Source organism: Ranitomeya imitator, chromosome 2 (assembly GCF_032444005.1).
Source record: "Ranitomeya imitator isolate aRanImi1 chromosome 2, aRanImi1.pri, whole genome shotgun sequence".
NCBI lineage: Eukaryota > Metazoa > Chordata > Amphibia > Anura > Dendrobatidae > Ranitomeya > Ranitomeya imitator.
In genome coordinates this window covers 504550008-504573580 of record NC_091283.1, presented here as the reverse complement: position 1 = coordinate 504573580, position 23573 = coordinate 504550008, and the positions used below count along the sequence as shown (strand labels likewise).

General features: G+C 44.7%; 1 protein-coding gene across 2 annotated transcripts in view; it reads left to right on the top strand.

Moving 5' to 3' along the window:
* The window catches only part of RAPGEFL1 (Rap guanine nucleotide exchange factor like 1), a 94850-nt gene that overhangs the window by 2977 nt on the left and 68300 nt on the right, over positions 1 to 23573 (top strand). The gene's annotated exons all lie outside the window — the stretch shown is intronic.

Genomic DNA, 23573 nt, shown 5'->3' with positions numbered 1-23573 from the left:
TTTTAAAAATGAAATATCCCTCTTTTAAATTAGGGATGTTATTTAGTCCAAAGATATATGCTTATATGTCGAGACTTATGATGACTACAGGAAAATCCCCTTCTTGACAACTTTTCATGGTTAAAGTTTACTTAATGGGAACCTGTCACCACTTTTTTTGCCTTATAAACCATGCCTATTACCTCTAATAGAATGTAAATGAGGTCCCTGCATCCTCTTCATACTCTCAGAGGTGCCCCTGCACACCTCCTAAAAGTACTTTATTCATGTCGTGCACTGCAAGCAAATTGTGTGGTCTGGTCTGATGGGCGTACCAAGATCGAGCTGAGCGCAACCTTGGTCGCTTCATGACCAAGAGAGAAAAGAGAAACCAAGCGCACTACCATATAAAAAATGCCTCAATAAAGTAGGGGTGCAAAGTCAGTGGTAAATAAGACATGACCAAGAGAGAACCTTGGTCCCTTCAAACGCCGCCTCTTCTATCTGGGTGGAAGTGGATAACGTCTATGTCGTCCACACATTACTTGAAGTCTGCGCAGTGGAATCGGTGACCTGTACAAGCGCGCCTCACTCTGCCATATTGATCATCCACAGCTACAGGTTTTTTTTTCAAATAAACATTGTTTTTCTCACCCTCCCCAGGTCCAATTCTAAGGCCGGGGTCACACTTGCGAGTGTGCTGCGAGAAACTCGCGCATCAATACCCGGTGCTGCCGCCGACATTCGGGACCAGAGTGTGAGGATGCATGGAAATACATGTAGCCGCATGCTCCGGTCCCGAGTGCCGGTGGCAGTGCCGAGTATTGATGCGCGAGTTTCTCACATCACACTCGCAAGTGTGACACCGGCCTAAGTCTATACCACTGCTCCTTGTGTCTATTATTATCTGGAGTGCTGATATCACATTGAAAGCGCTGCAGCCAATCAGTGAGCTAAGCGGTTCTGAGTGACTTGTGCCATCAACTTGAGCAGAGCCGCTGAGCTCCGTTATTGGCTACAGCGCTGAAAACAATAACAGACATTGGGAGCACAGGTAGAGACTCAGTGATGGACCTGGGGAGGGTGAGTAAAACTCAGCTTTTTTTATTTCCCAAACTACAGCAGGGAGAGAAGAGTCTTCCGAAACCAGAAAACATCTGTAATTTTGAAAATACTTATTTCTAGTCATACACACTGTGAGTTACATGACAGATTGCTTAAAAAAGGTATGGACCGTCATGCAAGGACTACCAGCCGGAAATTATACTGAACCTGTCACCGGGATTTCCCCTGGCCATCACCTTTAAGGCCTTTTTTACGACATACTAGTGCTGTTATCCAGTCTGCAGATCCCTAAAAGACATACATAGTAACATAGTAAGGCCGAAAAAAGACATTTGTCCATCCAGTTCAGCCTATATTCCATCATGATAAATCCCCAGATCTACGTCCTTCTACAGAACCTAATAATTGTATGATACAATATTGTTCTGCTCCAGGAAAACATCCAGGCCTCTCTTGAACCCCTCGACTGAGTTCGCCATCACCACCTCCTCAGGCAAGCAATTCCAGATTCTCACTGCCCTAACAGTAAAGAATCCTCTTCTATGTTGGTGGAAAAACCTTATCTCCTCCAGAAGCAAAGAATGCCCCCTTGTGCCCGTCACCTTCCTTGGTATAAACAGATCCTCGTCGAGATATTTGTATTGTCCCCTTATATACTTATACATGGTTATTAGATCGCCCCTCAGTCGTCATTTTTCTAGACTAAATAATCCTAATTTCGCTAATCTATCTGGGTATTGTAGTTCTCCCATCCCCTTTATTAATTTTGTTGCCCTCCTTTGTACTCTCTCTAGTTCCATTATATCCTTCCTGAGCACTTCCTAAGCATTATACTTACAGACGGCATGGTCCCGTCCGATGGGCGTATCCTACATCATCCACACAGTGTCCCTCATCATGCCCCTGCACAGGCGCAAAGTACTGTACTGTGCATGCGCCGGCTTCTGGGTCATTGGCACTCTATGGCCTTTCCTGGAACAGTACTTTGCTCTGTCCTCCATCTACATGAAGCAGGGAAGGAGGACAGCGATTAAAGGAAGAGAGGAATCATCGGATCAAAACCAGAGACTCCCATCGGACGGGACCGTACAATATGTATTTCCAATTTCCTAATTGGGACATAGATTTTTTTTATTTTCTGTGATGAAAAATAATAGTAAAAACTTGGATTAGGCTAAAATAGCCGCCAAAAAGCTGATAATCATTATTGCTATTAGAGAATGACTGCCAACTAAGAATCTAATAGAAAATCTATGAATGTGATTACTCAGATCAATGACTGGTATTAGAATTATGGGTTCTTGTGATTTTCATGGGTAAAATTATCATTATCGCTTATGAATGGTCCCCATTGACAATTTCTAGTTGAAACTCACAATTCATCCATTACATGATGAAGAAACGTAAGGGGTTGTCTCATGTTTCCATCTTCAGGAGCGCAGCTCTCCCCAGCCTCCTGGCTTCCTACTTGCCATGGAGCGGTGCGCTCCTGAAGATTGACAGTTCAGGATGGTGGCATGGTACGAACTGTTCGCATTACCAGGGCAGCTTTGTAGTGATCCGGCTATTTTCAGAGCAGCCCTTACAAGCTCTATAGCAAAAAGCTTGCAAGTGTGTACTCCTTATCTAGGAGACCAGAGACCTCACTTTGGTAACAAACTGTACACTACAGAATTAAAAATCCCTTTGCTCTTGAGAACAATAGATAAATTGCAAAGCTCCTTTTTTTTTTACAAGCATTTTGCAATTTTACCCATGTAATAAAATGAGACAATTCCTTTAAAGGTGTTTTTTGGGGGATTTTAATACTAATCGCCTATCCTAAGGATAAGCCAATAATTTCAGGTTGGTGGTGGTCCTGCTGATCAGCTGATTAAAGGTGCAATCCCTCCCAGGCGAACACCCACGTTGATAAACGTTCCCATGGATAGGCCATCAATATATACGTCCTGGAAAACTCTTTTCATTCTCTTGTATAACCTATAATCATAGATGATTTTACACTTTGGGTATGGTGGTGGGTTATTTCGGAGTTTCAGAGAGACTCATCAGTAATCCCTTGGATCTGTTGGGTGATGTCAAAGCACGATGGCTTCCATTACGAACAGAAGCCATGATGTCAATGTGAACAGAGCTTTACTACATTGCCTGTAAATGAAAATATATTTACAGTCAGGGTTGTAAGTGTAGTGGTTACCCATAGGATCACTTGGTCTAACTATGATGGGTCTATTAATATTGCTGTAGTGGAAATCAATTTCCTGTGAACTTCCAGAGCTATCATTTAAAGAGTTAACCAGTGGCTAATAGACCCTTCTGGTGCATCTTATCCAGGGGAAACATCCAGCCTTGTCGGAGTAGTCTCAGTAGACATGACTATGGGGGTGGATTATGATGAAATTTGCAGGGTCCGCTAACCAAAATCTCACATTTGATTTTATCTGTTCTGATTTTTCATATAAAAACAGGCAAAGATGACATTGGAGAGAAAAATCCTGAGAATAATATCTGGCAAAATGATACATTGACCGGCAGGGATCACAGCGTCCATGGCTTGTGTCATTAAAAAATAAAAATAAAAATAGCATTATCCCTTTAAGTCTTGAAGAAGATCTGTTACCTATGACATGTCTGCTTTAGTATAGAACAGTATTTTATATAATACACCTATTCTGTAGCATTTTCTTCCAATTCTTGGGTGTGCTGTTCCTCCAGTTTTTCCATCAAAAATCTTTATGCAAGCACAGTTGGGGGTTGGGATATTGTCCAATCAGTGTTGACAGTGTCAGACTGTATAGGGACACACCCCTTTGACAGGAAGAATAAAAAAACGCCCACTTGTCAAACTGTTAATACATTAGATGCTCCAAAATAGTTATTTTTTAGGGAACATATTTACTAAAGCAGACATATCAGAAGAGATTACAGCTTCTCTTCAAGGGTTTTCTCTTCAAGGCGACCCTTGCACATATGCCACTTTTGGGAGAAGGAACATCATAGACAGGAGTTTACTACACTGCACTTTGGTAAAATCAGCTTTTTGCTGAGGGTGCTGAATTGGTGACTCCTATTTGAGATAACACTTTAACGAGGTTGTGTCATCTCTCTTCTGGAGCACAACACTCCCCTGCCTCCCAGCTTCCTGCTTGCTAGTGGCAGAGTATTCCCATGGCATCATTGCTGCTGACGTGAACTGTGTTGCAAGCAGGGGCAGATTTCCCTCTGCAGCATTAGAAATGCTCAGAGACCCTGAGGATGGCCGGATCGGGAGCTATCGTTGTACTCCAGCCATCTGGCCTGCTTCAGAGAAGCACTTACAAGCTTTATCGGAGTAAAGCCCAACGACTGTTCAGCCACTGCTATTAGACTGCAGCGGTGGACAGTAACCTAGGTAATGGGCAGTAACAATAAAATACAAAAAAATCTGTTCTTCAGAGTGATTGTACAATCCCTTTACAATTTTAACCCTTAAAGATTATGAAAATAGCCCCTTAATGGCTCATACACACAGTAATTCCATTGGCATAAGAACATTGTACTCTGGAATCTTTCAGATTCTGTACAATAGCAATATAGGAACTCCTCTAGAAAACAAAAATTGTGGGGAAAAAACAGATCAATGTCCTTCAAACAAAATGCCAATTTACCATCAAATAATTCTCACTGGCACAACTCCATGCAGGTGTTAATGTGAATGTGTAATCTTTCGGTGATGCCTTGACTGGTTTAGCAAACTGGTGTCAGTGCTTCTCGTTTATATGGAGGGCTAAGAGTGATATTTTTAGGTCTGATTAAAACACAGATGCTAAGCCTAGTAACCAGAACTGGATAAGTAAGAAATGATAGGATTGATGTCTGTCAATGTAAGCTGTGGGTTGCGTAACTCTGCTTTTAAATTATTTCACCTGCTCTTGATGGGGATTTACTGCTCCTGGTGTGGTCACCATTCAGACTATGGCCTCATTCAGGCGTCCGATTATCTCACGTATGAAAATAACTTACCGATTACTTTGATCAGGGTTTGATCAGAAACTGGTCCCTGTGCCATCAGTTCATCTCGTACGTGGAGAAAAAAAAAGTTTCTCCACTTTCTCCTATTCATGAAAGCAAACATTTGAGTGCGGTCCGATTTTTTTTCACGGACCCATAGCCTTGCATTGCCGATTTTGAAGTCTTTGTGATTTTCCGTAGATCGCTTGGTCCGTGACAAATCATGGACATGTGAATGGCCCCATAGAGCATCACAAGTGTGAATGATATCGGTGGCTCGCGGGCCCATGATGTGTGACTAGCGACTGCCTGCCAGCTTGGAGCATTAGCACTAGGTTTAGCAAACAGCTATGAAGAGCAGGTCTCCAGGTCATGACTTTTGTGAGTAGCCCCTCACAGAAGAGCAGATCTGGATGAGCAGATGCTGACACTGGGGGTTGGAGAGATATATACTAAACTGAACATAGGATGATACTGCCAGATAGAGGGGGCTAGAAGCTGGATGTGATAGCGTGGTGGGAATGCTTGATGCAAGAATGCTGATGGTGATAAGGTGGGAACCCCTGGATCTAGGTATATTGCCTCAGTGTTATTTATTTGTGGAAGCTTGGACTGTCATTATAACGATAACGGGGGTTCTGGGTGTCACTACTGTGAGCTTATTTTAACCTTTTCAGGCTTCGAAAGCTGAGAAGCAGCTAAGAAGTGACCTGACCATTCTTCTGGCGGCTTCTGTTTGGAAACCGCCCAATAGTCTAGATATACAGTTAAAAAAACGCCAGTGGCAAAAACACACTAAAGAAAACGCGCCGCTAGCATTTTCCTCAAGCATGTTCCGCTTCAAAAACTCAGCGGCTGCATCGGGGTATAAAATATGTCACGTACACACACCCTAGGGCTACATTCCCAAGGTGAGTTTTGACGTTGCAGATTTTCTGCACATATTAGCTAAATTAGGTTGTTTTTTTTTCATTGCATTTGTGAGTGCATTTTTAACATGATTTTTTATTGTGTTTTTGACGTTTTTGTTTCTTTTTGGTATGTCATGTTTTATATAAAGCTGCTTTGTTTTTGATACTTCCTGGTATTTGGCTTTGACAACTTTATTTATACATTCAGTGTCAGACTGGGCTGATAAGGGCCCACCGGTAACATAGAATCTAAAGACCTACTGTTGATTAATTTCTCTGTAAATATTAAATCAAGCTTATTAGCACTGCTTTTATCAGCATTCCTTGACATGGGCCCACCTGGGAATTCTCCTACTCTCCGGTGGGCCAGTCCAAGGTGGGATACAGTCATGTGTTGATTATATTTTTTTAGTGTGTTTCTGCAGCAAATGCTTATGAATTTTTTGACCTGCGGATTTCCCACATCTAATGTGATTCCAGCGTACTCACAAGAGAAATTGTCATGTTGTCGATTGCAATAAGGCAGCATAAAAACAAGCACAGTGGTCATGAGATTTCTATAAATTCCATTCATTTTGCTGGAAATGTTTTGTTCAGAAAAAATACAGTGTCAAAAATTGACCAAAAACTCATCGTGGGAACTTAACTTAAGACATCTCTAGTTATATAATATTTCTGGTTGTAGCAAGGTATAAAGGATTTGGAGGAAAACTTCAGGCAAAACTCATGAACTGACATTTGTTCAAACTACGGTACTTTTCACCCTACAGACTTACTCGCTAGTTATTAAAGATCTAGCAAGTATCTCCACTTCATACCACCTTCTGTTTAGAAAGATGATAATCTATATGTATGTATTTACTTTCCTCACTGACATAGCTCTATAGGTATCGTCACATTAAGCGACGCTGCAGCGATATAGGCAACGATGCCGATCGCTGCAGCGTCGCTGTTTCGTCGTTGTGTGGTCGCTGGGGAGCTGTCACACAGACAGCTCTCCAGCGACCAACGATGCCGAAGTCCCCTGGTAACCAGGGTAAACATCGGGTTACTAAGCGCAGGGCCGCACTTAGTAACCCGATGTTTACCCTGGTTACCATTGTAAATGTAAAAAACAAACAAACACTGCATACTTACATTCCGGTGTCTGTCCCCCGGCCTCAGCTTCCCTGCACTGTCTCAGCGCCGGCCGGCCGTAAAGCAGAGCGGTGACGTCACCGCTGTGCTTTACGGCCGGCCGGCGCTCACAGTCAGTGCGGGAAGCTGACGCCGGGGGACAGACACCGGAATGTAAGTATGTACTGTTTGTTTGTTTTTTACATTTACAATGGTAACCAGGGTAAACATCGGGTTACTAAGCGCGGCCCTGCGCTTAGTAACCCGATGTTTACCCTGGTTACCAGTGAAGACATCGCTGAATCGGCGTCACACACGCCGATTCAGCGATGTCTGCGGGAGATCCAGCGACGAAATAAAGTTCTGGCCTTTCTGCTCCGACCAACGATGTCACAGCAGGATCCAGATCGCTGCTGCGTGTCAAACACAACGATATCGCTATCCAGGATGCTGCAACGTCACGGATCGCTAGCGATATCGTTGTTAAGTTGTTCAGTGTGAAGGTACCTTATCATATTCCCCAGCGCTTTGCAGACATCATCACTGTCCCCATTGGGGCTCACAATCTAATTCCCTATCAGTATGTCTTTGGAGTGTTGGAGGGAGTTGGAGAACCTGGAGGAAACCCACGCAAACACGGGGAGAACATGCAAACTCCTTGAAGATGTTGTCCTTGGTAGGATTTGAATCCAGGACCCAAGCATAAAATAGAAACCGAGAAAAACACTGAGCCACCGCGCTATAAGACGCTACTTTTCACCAGATAGGTTAATTAATGGTGTTTTCAGTATATACCATATATACTCGTGTATAAGCTGAGATTTTAAGCACATTTTTTTGTGCTGAAAATGCCCCCCTCGGCTTATACACGAGTCATTGTCCAGAAAGCTGGTGGGAGAGCTGCTCCGCAGCTGCAGGATCCGGTGGCTGTGACATCATACTCACCCCCCTCACGCGGTCGCTGCACGTCTCTGTATCTCTGTTGTCCGAAGCACTCCTCTCCTCTGCTCAGCTGTCACGAGGTACCGATCGTTAAAGTAATGAATATGTATGTGTCTCCACTCCCATAGGCGTGGAGCACATATTTATTACTTTAATGAGCGGTACCATGTGACCGCTGAGCAGAGGAGATGAGAGCTGCCGGCATCAGGACAACAGAGATGGAGGGACGTGTAGCGACCGCACGCGAAGAGGGTGAGTATGACGGGGGAGGACGCGGAGCCATGCATAGAAGGGGGAGGACTCGGAGCCATGCATAGAAGGGGGAGTACAGGGGAGGATGCGGAACCATGCATAGAAGGGGGAGGACAGGGGAGGATGCGGAGCCCTGCATAGAAGGGGGAGGACACGGAGCCATGTATAGAAGGAGGAGGACGCCGAGCCATGCATAGAAGGGGGAGGACAGGGGAGGATGCGGAGCCCTGCATAGAAGGGGGAGGACACGGAGCCATGCATAGAAGGGGTGGACGGGGAGGACGCCGAGTCATGCATACAAGGGGGAGGACGCCGAGCCATGCATACAAGGGGGAGGACGCCGAGCCATGCATACAAGGGGGAGGACTCCGAGCCATGCAGACAAGGGGGAGGATGGGGGAGAACACTGAGCCATGCATACAACTAGGAGACCTGGGGGAGCAACACATAGCAGGACAGGGATGAGGGGACAATGCATACCCAGCTTATACTCGAGTCAATAAGCTTACCCAGTTTTCCGTGGCAAAATTAGGTGCCTCGACTTATACTCGGGTCGGCTTATACTCGAGTATATAGGGTAAGTGGAATTTTTCATGTGTATAGCTAATTGACTTGAAGGCCGATGCGGCACCTAAAGATCTGAATAAGGGCAAAGTCACAAATCCGTGGGTTGCGGTCCAAGTGCAGACCGTGATGCACAGACTTTTTGTGGGTCTTCTGACAAGAACTTGATAGCCTCATATATGCCTATGAGGCAGTTGAGTTAACGTCAAGGGACTTGAGCCATCACACACGGATTTGTTAATGCAGCCTTAGGCCACGTTCTCACATTCAGTATTTGGTCAGTATTTTACCTCAGTATTTGAAGGCCACGTTCACACGTTCAATATTTGGTCAGTTTTTTACCTCAGTATTTGTAAGCCAAAACCAGGCGTGGGTGAAAAATACAGAAGTGGTGATGTGTTTCTATTATACTTTTCCTCTGATTGTTCCACTCCTGATTTTGGATTCAAATACTGATGTAAAATACCTATCAAATACTGAACGTGTGAACATGGCCCATGGCTAAAAGTGGCCGTACACATTTGATAACAGTAGGTTGGTGGTTAAATAACCTTTGAATTAACAGTTTCACAACAGCCATACACAATTTTGTCCATTTTTGACAATTAGATTCTGGTAACATTCTTTAAGAAAAATGATTCTAGACTGGCGAATATCAGTCAAGTTCCCACGGTACCAAAAACATGGAGACATTTTTATTATTAATCTCATGCACGCGCTGCAAAATATATCCACAGTGTAAATTGACAGGAGCCGTGGGTTTCACATGTACGTGGGAGTTTCACTCTTTGCTAAGCAAAAAGGAGAAATGTTCGTCTTCCCCCCACACTGTATATTCGCTGCAGTTATTACTGCTGGACCTCGACTCTAGAGGTCTGCAGAAAATATGTGGGAACACTCATTGATAAATTTCCCTTGATGAATGAAATTTGTGAATATTATCGCTCTTGCTAAATTCTGAATTAATATATATCTAACATAAGGGGAATGTGTCACTGGGATTTTGCTACACCATCTGAGAGCCACTGGCATAAATAGAGTCTGGAGGGCCCAGTTGCAAAATTTGAACCTGGGCCCCCACGTGCATGTTGGTCAGATATATGGGCCCTTGTAGTGTTCTAGATCCTATAAAGACATTCGTGTTTGCTCCTATGTCATAATGCCCCCCAATCTGTAATAATGACTCCATCCTGTAATAATATGCCCATCCTGGACCCGTTCCTCTTGTAATGTCCCCCATCCTGGACCCCTTTCTGAAATAATGTCCCCCATCCTGGGCCCCTTTATGGTATGTCTCCCATCCTGGGCCCCTTCCTGTTATAATGCCTCCCATCCTGGACCCCTTCCTGAAATAACGTCCCCCTTCCTGGTATGTGTCCCATCCTGGGACCCCTTCCACTAATATTTTTTTTTCCGTTCTGCTGCTCTTCTCTAACACATAAAAAATAAATAAACGATTCTTCTTACTTTCCCCCACTACCGCGACATGCGGCATGATCCTCCATAACTGATGCAGAGGCTGACAGCTGATTCTGACTTGCCCGCCACACGGTCCGGACATGATGTTGTGCGCTACCCGTGACAGGCATGCCGACATCAAGTGCTCTAATACATTTCACTGAATGCGTGTCCTCAGATGCGCATCCTGCTATTGTCAGTGAGTCCTCCCGCCATGGACTTGGTCATGGTCGCACCCTCTGCGACAGCAACTGTTACGCCCCTGCCGAGTGTAGTATGATGTAGGGGCTGATATCGATTCCAGCATAGCATAACATACAGGGCTGCTTAAGGCAGCTTTGATAAAATCCATGTTTTATCTACTCTAGATCTACAATGTATAACTTCTCCCCCACCACTGATTGGCAGATTTCTGTCTATGCACAGTGTAAACAGAAAATTGCCAATCAGCTGTGGTGGGTGGGGTTATACAGAGCTCATGAATATGGAGGACTACATGGCAGCAAGTTTACTAGTCCTCTAGTGATAATCCCTGGCTATAAGGTAGGGGCCTCAGTGGTTGTTCCCCCCATCGATCTGGCAGTTGTAACCTATACTTTGGGTATGTAAAACTTAGGTTAGGGTGATCCCGGTCACGTGGCCAAAGTTCTGATTGTGCTGCCGTTACAATGGAACAATGGATATATGCAATTGTGTATTTTTTATGTCTGCCATTAATTTCCATTGTAAACAAACAAGTGTATGAATTACGTCATGATTTTCTTCCTGCATATACTTGTATTCACAGGCATAGACAACTAGACATTTCAATACAACTGAGCCAACGGACGAGCAACGAATTTTGACCAAAAAGAGCTTTCTTTTATCATATGGCTAGCTAATGAAAGAAAGAAGTTTGCCAGCATCCATGTAAGATCAGGAGAGTCCTTTATTTGGGCTCCATTACAGAAACTATACCCCGTCTTTCTCAAGTGCACAAAGACCCCTGTGCACACTGATATGTTGTGGATTTTCCATGAGCCCAAACGAAGAACTTTCCTCCTTTTCAATGGCTGCTGGCAAACCTTTTCCTTTTCTTCTGCTCGATATCCTAGGACTGCTGACACGTGTATCCTGCCATATATTTGTGCCGGCCGGCTGTTGTGTTTTTGGGCCTTGCTAATGATATACACCCATTAGACATTAAGGATATTAACCCCAGCTTATTTCCTGAAGGATGACCCCAACACTGTGTGAAACTAGTAAAAGAATAGATAAATTAAGATTATTAATGGATCAATACAAAATTAACCCACTAGACTGATATCTGACGAATTTGTGATTATAAGGGCTCATTCAGACATCTGTGCAAATTGGACCGAGATCGGACTGCAGTGCTGACCCGAGCGTGACAGTATCATAGAAATGCATGAAGCTCTCGTGCTTTGGTCAAGAAATCCACGGTCAGTCCGTGCATTAGTGGTCCATGCTCAGACCGATTTACTCGGACGCCTTCCTGATCCATAAGCCTGCGTCCCCATGAGACATTCCCACTGTAGAAAATCCTACGGAAATGCTGACTTTTGGGGATATCCAGAATGGGTGTAATACTAGCATCTGCTGCGGATTTTGTATCAAACCCATGACAAATAGGCGGCAGAGAACAGTCTTAATTTCTTGCAGACTTCACCCCATTCATTGCAAAGGGTAATGAAAATCTCCAGAGTAAATTAACAAAATGCAAAATTAAAAAACGGACCACAGATTAATTTTCTGGTAGAAAATGCATAGAGTGTCTGCCCTGTGTGAACATACTCTGGGCTGTGGAGTCGGTAAGCCAAATGTCTGACTCCGACTCCTCAATTTCCGTGACTCCGACTCCACCAAAATGGGCTCCGACTCCACGACTCCGACTCCACAGCCCTGCATGCCGAAAGTGGATTAGACCTGCTTAGAATCAGTTAGCGGTACCATCCTGTGATGCCGTACACACAGCCATTTATCTAGAGGTATACAAATTTGCAATTTATTCCATCATAGTATTTGGGTCTCAGTCCTATCTAGCAGGGGTGTGGCTCATCAAAACTGCAGCAACTCTTGGTAAAACAGCACATGGTTTCCATCCCTCCGGCCTGGTTTCCGTCTCAAACGCTAGGTCTGAATGTACCCTTATGGATTTTACCGTATTTTGAATCATTTTGGCATTGAACGAATACCAATGTAATGTTCTGATTGGAAAAAAATTGCACCAAGCCTGCCATCCCTACATACATACAGTATATCTTAGAACAGATTGCAGAGCAGGTTGAAAACAGACTCGAAGTTCCCATGAACATCCCCTCCCCCCTCATTCCCACCCCCATCACTTCAATCAGCAAATCAAGCGAACTGACTATTCCTGTGAAAACTGAACTCTGCTGTACCGAGAAATGGCTGCATGTCAATACATGGTGCTAACATACAAGCGACACCCCCCATTAATACCCGCATGAATACGTTGTAGAATTGGCATATTTAGACTGGTTTGTTTACTAGAATAGAACTGGTATTTATTGTACGGGTTAAATTATATGCCTTACCCCCATTTTCATGTTGCCACTTGCAATGTGGAGCTATTATTAAGGCCTTTAGTGGTGCAGAATGTGAGGCTGAGAACTGAGGGCCTGTCCTACTACTGCTAACAGGCTGCGTGGGCAGTAAGGACTGTCACTGTGTTTGCTCTCCCTGCAACACATGGGAGAAAGAGAGATTTAACCTTTTCTAGTCCAAAGATCCATCAATCTAAAAGGTTTTATTTTGTGCAAGTGGCGCCTTATTTCTCTTATAACAAGCGTCTTAAGTAACAACAACCATGATGATGTCTATACACAAGGATCTCCTGACGATAGACTATTATAACAGGATCACACAGCTGGATCTCTACATACAAGGATCTCCTGACTATAGATTATTAAAACAGGATAGAAAAATATTTAGAATTGAGAGTCCTCAGTGGTTGATACCTTTTAATGGCTAACTGAAAATTTTCAGTTAGCCATTAAAAGGTATCAACCACTGAGGACTCTCAATTCTAAATATTTTTCTATCTACTGGCTAACACGGTACCAAGATATATTTCTTTCCTGTAAAACAGGATAACACTTTTGGATCTCTATATACAAGGATCTTCTGACTATAGATAACAGGATCACACAGTGGGATCTCTATATACAAGGATCTCATAATTATAGATTATTAGAACATGATCACACAGCTGAATCTCTTTAAAAATATACAGTAATCTCCTGACTAATCTACAGTCAGGAGATCACTGTATATTATATAGAGATCCAGCACTGTGTGATCCTTTCCTGATAATGTACAGTCAGGAGAGCCTTGTACATTATATAGAGATTCAGCATTGTGTCATCCTGTCCTGATAATCTAGTCAGGAGATCACTGTACATTATATAGAGATACGGCACTGTGATCCTATCCTGATATTGTACAATCAAGAGATCATTGTACACTATATATAAAACCAGCACTGTGTGATTCTTTCCTGCTAATCTACAGTCAATAAATTACTCTACATTATATAGAGATTCAGCATTGTGTGATCCTATCCTGGTGATCTACAGTCAGGAGATAATTTCTAATTATATAGACATCCTACAGTGTGTGATCATGTCCTCATAATCTAGTCAGGACATCAGTGTATATAGCGATCCAGTGTTGTGTGAAACTGTCCTGATAATCTACAGTCACGAGATCACTGTACATTATACCGTATGTATACCCAGTGTTGTGTGTGATCGTGATCCTGTCCTAATAATCTACAGCCAGGAGATCCCTGTATATTATATTATATGTATATATATATATATATATATATATATATATATATACCCATCAAATGGGTATCCTCCGGATCGCAGCTGGGAATCAAGATAGTCCGTATACGAAATCGGTTGCCATGGGCGACTACATCACCGTGTCACACTGAGGGGTGGCAGGCCTTTTGGCTTAGCGTGGCTCCATGTTACTTCACCCAGGCTGAGTCCTTACAGAGCCACCTGCTCTGCAGTTTGCAAACCAACACTGACCCGCCCAACCCTTTGCTGCATGGTTTTTAAATGGAATCTGTGGCCATGGGCCACTTGAAAGACCTGGCCTTGAGGGAGCAAACTGACCCACTACCATCCTTTAGTTCACTCCAAAACCTAAAGCCCATGCCGGGTTTTCTTAAATCTGGCTTGGGCAAATAGCTTGAGCATTTGACTTACCTCACTCACGATGGCTTCTCTCTGGGCCTCAGGCACACGATATGGTTTCATTCGCACCCTTACTTGAGGCTCGGTGACAATGTCATGCTGGATGACAGAGGTACAACCGGGTAGTTCAGAGAATAGATCTGCATTCTCTTGCACTAATTTCTGGACCTATAGACGCTGCTATTTCGACAGAGTGTCTCCTATTTTTACCTCTCTCTCAGCCTCGTCCTTGACCCATGACAGAGGGTTCCCTGTACGACCGGGGTTGCCTCTGTGACCAAACATTCCCGGTCCTTCCAGGCTTTTAGTAGGTTCACATGATATAACTGTTTGGGTTTTCTCTTCCCAGGCTGGTAAACTCGGTAGCTCACTTCCCCCACTTTTTCCCGAACCTCATATGAACCTTGCCACTTGGCCATAAATTTACTCTCCGCGGTAGGCACTAGCACTAACACCTGATCCCCTTCCTTAAAAGAGCTGACCTTGGCCCTTTTAATATATGTGTGAGTCTGTACGGCCTGGGCATGCCTCAGATGCTCCTTTACTACTGGCCTGATTGACGCAATCCGGTCCTTCCTGCATACTTGCCACATGCTCGATTACACCTCTATGTGGTGTTGGCTCCTGTTCCCACATCTCCTTAGCTACGTCCAGCAACCCCCACGGATGTCTGCCATACAATAGCTCAAAAGGAGAGAAACCCGTGGAAGCCTGTGGTACCTCGCGCATAGCGAACATCAGATAGGGCAATAACATGTCCCAATCCCTCCTGTCCTTGGAGACCACATTTGAGCATGGTCTTGAGGGTTTTGTTGAAGTGCTCAACTAATCCATCGGTCTGGGGGTGATACACCGACGTGCACTACTGCTTTATCTTGAGGAGCTTGCACAGTTCCTTCATCACTTTGGACATAAAAGGAGTCCCCTGATCAGTATGCATCTCCTTCGGTAGCCCAAGGTGACAGAACATAGCAAACAACTCCTGGCCTATAAGCTTAGCCAAGGTGTGCAGAAGCGGAATGGCCTTCAGGTACTGGTTGGCGTAGTCTACGACCACTAATATGTGTTGGTGGCTCCAGGTGTATTTTACTATCGGCCCTACCAAATCCATTGCAATCCACTCAAAAGGTACCTTATGATGGGCAGAGGTACCAATGGACTCCGGTAGTTCCTGATGGGTGAAGTTAGTTGGCACTCCGAACACTTATCATAGTACCTCTGGACCTCTGCGTAGACCCCAGGCCCAAAAAATGCTGCAGTATACGTTCCTGCATCTTTTTGGCCCCCAAGTGCCCTCCCAGGATGTGGGTGTGAACCATCTTGAGTAACGCCTGACGGTAGGATTGGGGTGCTACCAGTTGTTCCACCACCTGATCCCGGATTTTATCCACCTTGTATAACAAATCCTGGTGGATAGCCATGCGGGAGAAAACTGCCTATGGACCCGGTTGCTGAGCCACTCAATTTATTACTATCACCCTTTCTTGTGCCTGGGCCAGAGTGGGATCCCTGAACTGAGCTGTCCCGAATGTACCAGGGGACACTTCCAGCTCGGGGATCGGTGGCGTCCCCTCGATCTCTCCTGCCAATACCTCTAGGGGAGACCTATTGGGGTTACTGTTGTGAGTTCAGCTTTTGGGCTCCCTCCGGTGGTTGTAGAGGGTAATGCAGTTGTGCCTGGACTGCAGGAGTGGACAGGTGTATCTGCTAATTGCAAAACTGACTGGGGTATATAGCCTTGCTGGATCCTTTGGTCAGTGCCAGTTGTCCATTGTTCTTGAAGGATTCACTTCCCTGCTGGTCTCTCCAGTTTGCTGTGTTTTTCTACAAAGATAAGTCCTGGCTTTGTTTTTGCTGTCCACCTGCAGTGGACCTTATAGATCTGTGCATTTTCATGTTTTTGTCTTGTCCAGCTTGGTGTATGAAGGATTTTTTGCAGCCTAGCTATTTCTCTGGAGATGCAGATATACCCCCCATGTCTTTAGTCAGATGTGGTGATCTGTATTTTCTGTGGTGGATATTTTCTAGTGTTTTTATACTGACCGCATAGTACTCTGTTCTTTTCTTTCTTTTTAGCTAGTATGGCCTCCTATGCTAAAATCTGATTTCATATCTGCGTATGTTATTTCCCTCTCCTCTCACAGTCAATATTTGTGGGGGGCTATCTATCCTTTGGGGATTTTCTCTGAGGCAAGATAGGTTTCCTGTTTCTGACTTTAGGGGTAGTTAGATCTTAGGCTGTGCCGAGGGGTCTAGGGAGTGTTAGGTACCCCCCACGGCTACTTCTAGTTGCGCTGCTAGGTTCAGGGTTTGCGGTCAGTACAGGGACCACCTTCTCCAGAGTACGTCTCATGCTGCTCCAAGGCCACCAGATCATAACAGGTTACACTCTGTCCCTAGGTTGGCGATCCCTACGGCAGGTATGCCTGACTTGGGATCTTCGGATTCCGCACCCGGAATAACATTTACCCTGGGAAGGATAACCCTAGTCTCCCATAGGGACCAGAACAGGGGCAAGCCTCTTCCCAACACAGTCCCATATGGCAGGGTCTTTACCACTCCCACCACATACTTTATTACTCCACATAGTGTGGAAAAAGTAACCTCCGCGATTGGAGTTCCCCATGTATACACACCACTCCCACATTCCGTCCATTGGGGTTGTCCCTGCCAACAAGTGACCCATGGACCAGAGTCACTAAGCTCTTCGAGTCCAAGAGAGCCTCCATTTGGTACCCGTTGAAGAGTACCTGGCACAGTTGGGGTTCGCTGCTGGCAGTGCCTGTCGTTGCAGTGCAGACTGGCTGGGTATACATAGAGACTCTGTGCATAAACCCGCAGTCCATAGGTTCAGCCATCTGGGGACAGTTGGCAGCCACAGGTCCGGGCCCTTGGCACCGCCAGTACCTAATAGCGGCATCACGACTGGACCTCGGAACCAGTTTAGGGGACACAGGACCTTTGTTGCCCTCACTTCGGGGTACCCAATCACTACGGGCTTGGTTCTGATTAGGCCCAACAGAGGGTCGTGGACTTTTCCCAGGCTCCTGGGCTGGGGTGCCCGACGTGACAGCCGAAGTGGAGAAGGGTCCTGTATAAAGTCCTGAGTGGCCGTATACCGCTCAACCAGTCCAACCACCTGTCCAGAGTGCCCGGGTCCCCTTGTCCCACCCAATGCTGTATGGCTACTGGCAAAGCCCTCACCAGCTGGTCGACCACCACCCTCTCTACCATCAGGGTTTAAGGTCTCAGGCTGAAGCCATTTTTTACCAGCTGCAGCAAGTCATATGCCTGAGACCTGGCGGGACGAGACTCTGCAAAGGAAGGTACACCCGCTGAGCCCCCACATATGCATTAACCCCCAGTCGGGCAAAGATCTCACCTCTCAGCTACTCACAGTCCAGTGCATCGGTCTGACTGAGGTCCAAGTAGGCCTTCTGGGCAGCATCTGCCGTCAGGAAGGGGGCCACTATTTCAGACCACTGGGACATTGGCAAGCTCTCCCACTCTGCTGTGCGCTCAAACACGGTGAGGAAAGCCTCCAGATCGTCCTCAGGACTCATCTTCCTCAGCCCTGACCGGAATTTGTATCAGACCTCCAAATGGAACATGGTGTCTGGTGAGAATGTCTCTCACAGAGCCGCAATCTGCTGCATCAACAGGTTATTTATCCGCCGCTGTTGCTCATTATGCTGTTGCTGAAGCTCCTGCTTCTGCCGCTGAATCTGCAGCTGCTGCTGCTCCTGTTGCCGCTGCTGTGTGAGGACCAACTGCCTGACTATTTCCTCCATCTTGTTAGCAGGCCAGAGCTGTAGCATTGCAGGCTTAATCACAGACATGCAGCACATTTTGGGGTATGCCTCAGTTCACACTGCCTGCATTCTCCAACCATATGTAGTGCAGCGGGATTGGTGCAGTGTGACAGACAGGCAGTGACCACAGGAAAGTTCAAAACAAAAAGTCCTTAATGTCCAATGTACTCACAAATGGAAAACAAATGGTATCCTCCGGACCACAGCCAGGAATCAAGACAGTTCGTATACGAGATCGGTTGCCATGGGTGACTGCACCACCGGGTCACACTGAGTGGTGCCAGGCCTTTTGGCTTAGCTTGGCTCCGTGTTACTTCACCCAGGCTGAGACTTGCAGAGCTACCTGCTCTGCAGTTTGCAAACCAACACCGACCCACCCAACCCTTTGCTGCAGGGTTTTTAAATGGAATCTGTGGCCATGGGCCACTTGTACGACCTGGCCTAAAGGGAGCGAACAGACCCACTACTATCCTGTAGTTCGCTCCAAAAATAAAAGCCCATGCCGGTTGTTCCTAAATCTGGCATGGGCAAATAGCTTGCCCAAGACCAAAATTACTTTTATTTTGCACTGCAATCACAGCTATATCTGTGGCTACAATGCACTCCAGCAGCCTTAATACACTTCTATGCGCATCCTGGGGGACATATAGCGACCCTCACATATAATGCCTGTCACTGCCTCACAACCCTCAACTTAATATTAGGTTGCACACCCTTTGGAAGAAATAACTGCAATCAATCGCTTCCTATAACCATCAACAAGCTTCTTATACGTACCTCTCAGCTGGATTTTTGAACCACTCTTCTTTTGCAGACTTCTCCAGGTCTTTCTTATTAAGAGGGTGCCTTCTCCCTACAGAAATTTTAAGATGACCTAGGGCGCAAACTCAGCATTCTGGCACTGGGCCTTACATTACGACCCAAAATCATTTGGTAATCTTCTGATTTCATGATGCCTTGCCCACAATCACAGCACCCAGTGGCACCTTTTGGCAATCTGCAGTCTAGCTTTTTTATGTGTCTGAGTCAGCAGTGGGGTCCTCCTGCCATAGTGTTTCATTTAATTCAAATGTCGACCGATAGTTTGATACATGATGCATCTGGTACTGATGCTCCCTGAGCCTGCAGGCCAGCTTGAATTTCTTTGGAACTCGATTGTGGTTGCTTATCCATCATCCAGAATATCCTGCATTGCCAGATTTCATCAATTTTTCTCTGCTGTCCACATCTAGGGAGATTAGCTACAAGTCCATGGTTTGTAAACATCTTGATTATGTTGCACTCTGTGGACAAAGGAACATCAAGATCTCTGGAAATGGACTTGTAACTTTGAGATTGTTGATATTGTTCAACAATTTTGGTTCTCAAGTCCTCAGACAATTCTCTTCTCCTCTTTCTGTTTTCCATGCTTAGCATGGCACACACAGAAACACATTGCAAAGATTCAGTCAACTTCTCACTTTTATCTGGTTTCAGGTGTGATTTTCATATTGCCCACACCTGTTACTTGCCGCAGGTGAGTTTGAACAAGCATCACAAGCTTAAAAAAAGTAGTTTATGCACAATTTTGGAAAGGTTCCAACAATTTTGTGTTCCCCATTTCTGGAGTTTTGAGTGAAATTCTGTCAAATTTGCTTTTTTTGTGTGTGTTTTTTCAATACGCACAAATGAGATAAACATGGGTATGACAAAACTTGTGTAATTGTAATAATTGTCTGCGAGAAATACTCCATTATTAGGAACAGTTCCAAGGGTGCCAACACATTCAGCTATGATTGTGTATACAGTACAGACCAAAAGTTTGGACACACCTTCTCATTTACAGATTTTTCTGTATTTTCATGACTATGAAAATTGCATATTCACACTGAAGGAATCAAAACTATGAATTAACACATGTGGAATTATATACAGTTAGGGCCAGAAATATTTGGACAGTGACACAAGTTTTGTTATTTTAGCTGTTTACAAAAACATGTTCAGAAATACAATTATATATATATAATATGGGCTGAAAGTGCACACTCCCAGCTGCAATATGATAGTTTCCACATCCAAATCGGAGAAAGGGTTTAGAAATCATAGCTCTGTAATGCATAGCGTCCTCTTTTTCAAGGGACCAAAAGTAATTGGACAATGGACTCTAAGGGCTGCAATTAACTCTGAAGGCGTCTCCCTCGTTAACCTGTAATCAATGAAGTAGTTAAAAGGTCAGGGGTGGATTCCAGGTGTGTGGTTTTGCATTTGGAAGCTGTTGCTGTGAGCAGACAACATGCGGTCAAAGGAACTCTCAATTGAGGTGAAGCAGAACATCCTGAGGCTGAAAAAAAAAGAAAAAATCCATCAGAGAGATAGCAGACATGCTTGGAGTAGCAAAATCAACAGTTGGGTACATTCTGAGAAAAAAGGAATTGACTGGTGAGCTAGGGAACTTAAAAAGGCCTGGGCGTCCACGGATGACAACAGTGGTGGATGATCGCCGCATACTTAATTTGGTGAAGAAGAACCCGTTCACAACATCAACTGAAGTCCAGAACACTCTCAGTGAAGTAGGTGTATCTGTCTCTAAGTCAACAGTAAAGAGAAGACTCCATGACAGTAAATACAAAGGGTTCACATCTAGATGCAAACCATTCATCAATACCAAAAATAGACAGGCCAGAGTTAAATTTGCAGAAAAACACCTCAAGAAGCCAGCTCAGTTCTGGAAAAGTATTCTATGGACAGATGAGACAAAGATCAACCTGTACCAGAATGATGGGAAGAAAAAAGTTTGGAGAAGAAAGGGAACGGCACATGATCCAAGGCACACCACATCCTCTGTAAAACATGGTGGAGGCAACGTGATGGCATGGGCATGCATGGCTTTCAATGGCACTGGGTCACTTGTGTTTATTGATGACATAAGAGCAGACAAGAGTAGCCGGATGAATTCTGAAGTGTACCGGGATATACTTTCAGCCCAGATTCAGCCAAATGCTGCAAAGTTGATTGGACGGCGCTTCATAGTACAGATGGACAATGGCCCCAAGCATACAGCCAAAGCTACCCAGGAGTTCATGAGTGCCAAAAAGTGGAACATTCTGCAATGGCCAAGTCAATCTCCAGATCTAAACCCAATTGAGCATGCATTTCACTTGCTCAAATCCAGACTTAAGACGGAAAGACCCACAAACAAGCAAGACCTGAAGGCTGCGGCTGTAAAGGCCTGGCAAAGCATTAAGAAGGAGGAAACCCAGCGTTTGGTGATGTCCATGGGTTCCAGACTTAAGGCAGTGATTGCCTCCAAAGGATTTGCAACAAAATATTGAAAATAAAAATATTTTGTTTGGGTTATGTTTATTTGTCCAATTACTTTTGACCTCCTAAAATGTGGAGTGTTTGTAAAGAAATGTGTACAATTCCTACATTTTCTATCAGATATTTTTGTTCAACCCTTCAAATTAAACGTTACAATCTGCACTTGAATTCTGTTGTAGAGGTTTCATTTCAAATCCAATGTGGTGGCATGCAGAGCCCAAATCGCGAAAATTGTGTCACTGTCCAAATATTTCTGGCCCTAACTGTACTTAACAAAAAAGTGTGAAACAACAGAAATTATGTCTTATATTCTAGGTTCTTCAAAGTAGCCACCTTTTGCTTTGATGACTGCTTTGCACACTCTTGGCATTCTCTAGATGAGATTCAAGAGGTAGTCACCGGGCATGGTTTCCAATTCACAGGTGTGCCCTGTCAGGTTTAATAAGTGGGATTTCTTGCCTTATAAATAGTGTCGGGACCATCAGTTGTGTTGAGCAGAAGTCTGGTGGATACACAGCTGATAGTCCTACTGAATAGAGTGTTAGAATTTGTATTATGGCAAGAAAAAAGCAGCTAAGTAAAGAAAAACGAGTGGCCAACTGGCCATCATTACTTTAAGAAATAAAGGTCAGTCAGTCTGAAAAATTGGGAAAACTTTGAAAGTGTCCCCAAGTGCAGTTTCTAAAACCATCAAGTGCTACAAAGAAACTGGCTCAGATGAGGACCGCCCCAGGAAAGGAAGACCAAGAGTCACCTCTGCTTCTGAGGATAAGTTTATCCGAATCACCAGCCTCAGAAATCGCAGGTTAACAGCAGCTCAGATTAGAGACCAGGTCAATGCCACACAGAGTTCTATGTTGTGAATTCTGTGGCAGAGCTCCCTCCTGTGGTCACTAGTGGTACTTCGGCTGATTCTCTCTGTGAGCTTCCGTTGGTGGAGGAGAGTGGTACTGCGGCTTCTGAGTTTCCTTCCTCAGGTGATGTGGTGAAGTCGTTAGGTGCTGCTCTATTTAACTCCACCTAGTGCTTTGATCCTGGCCTCCAGTCAATGTTCTAGTATTGGACCTGTTTCCTCCTGGATCGTTCCTGTGGCCTGCTGCTCTGCATAGCTAAGTTCCGCTTTGTTATTTAGTTTGCTGCTTTTTTCTGTCCAGCTTGCTTATTTGTTTTTTTCTTGCTTGCTGGAAGCTCTGGGACGCAGAGGGTGTACCTCCGTGCCGTTAGTTCGGTACGGAGGGTCTTTTTGCCCCTTTGCGTGGTTGTTTGTAGGGTTTTGTGTTGACCGCAAAGTTACCTTTCCTATCCTCGCTCTGTTTAGTTAGTCGGGCCTCACTTTGCTAAATCTATTTCATCTCTACGTTTGTCTTTTCATCTTAACTCACAGTCATTATATGTGGGGGCTGCCTTTTCCTTTGGGGTATTTCTCTGAGGCAAGGTAGGCTTATTTTCTATCTTCAGGCTAGCTAGTTTCTCAGGCTGTGCCGAGTTGCATAGGGAGCGTTAGGCGCAATCCACGGCTGCCTCTAGTGTGGTTGGAGAGGATTAGGGATTGCGGTCAGCAGAGTTCCCACGTCTCAGAGCTCGTTCTATGTTTTTGGGTTATTGTCAGATCACTGTATGTGCTCTGACTTCTATGTCCATTGTGGTACTGAATTACCTCATCATAACAGTACTGGAGGCCAAAAGTACTAATGATTCTCAATAGAGGGAAAAAATAAGTTCTGAGACCATTTTTTTTTCTCTGCACTGTGTTTTGCCTTTTTTTTCCCCTAGACATTTGGGTGGTTCAGTACACAGGTGTAGCGATGGACATTAAAGGTCTGTCTTCATGTGTGGATCAGCTCTCGGCAAGAGTACAGAAGATTCAAGACACTATTGATCAGAAATCTATGTTGGAACCAAGAGTTCCTATTCCTGATTTGTTTTTTGGAGATAGAGCTAAATTTCTGAGT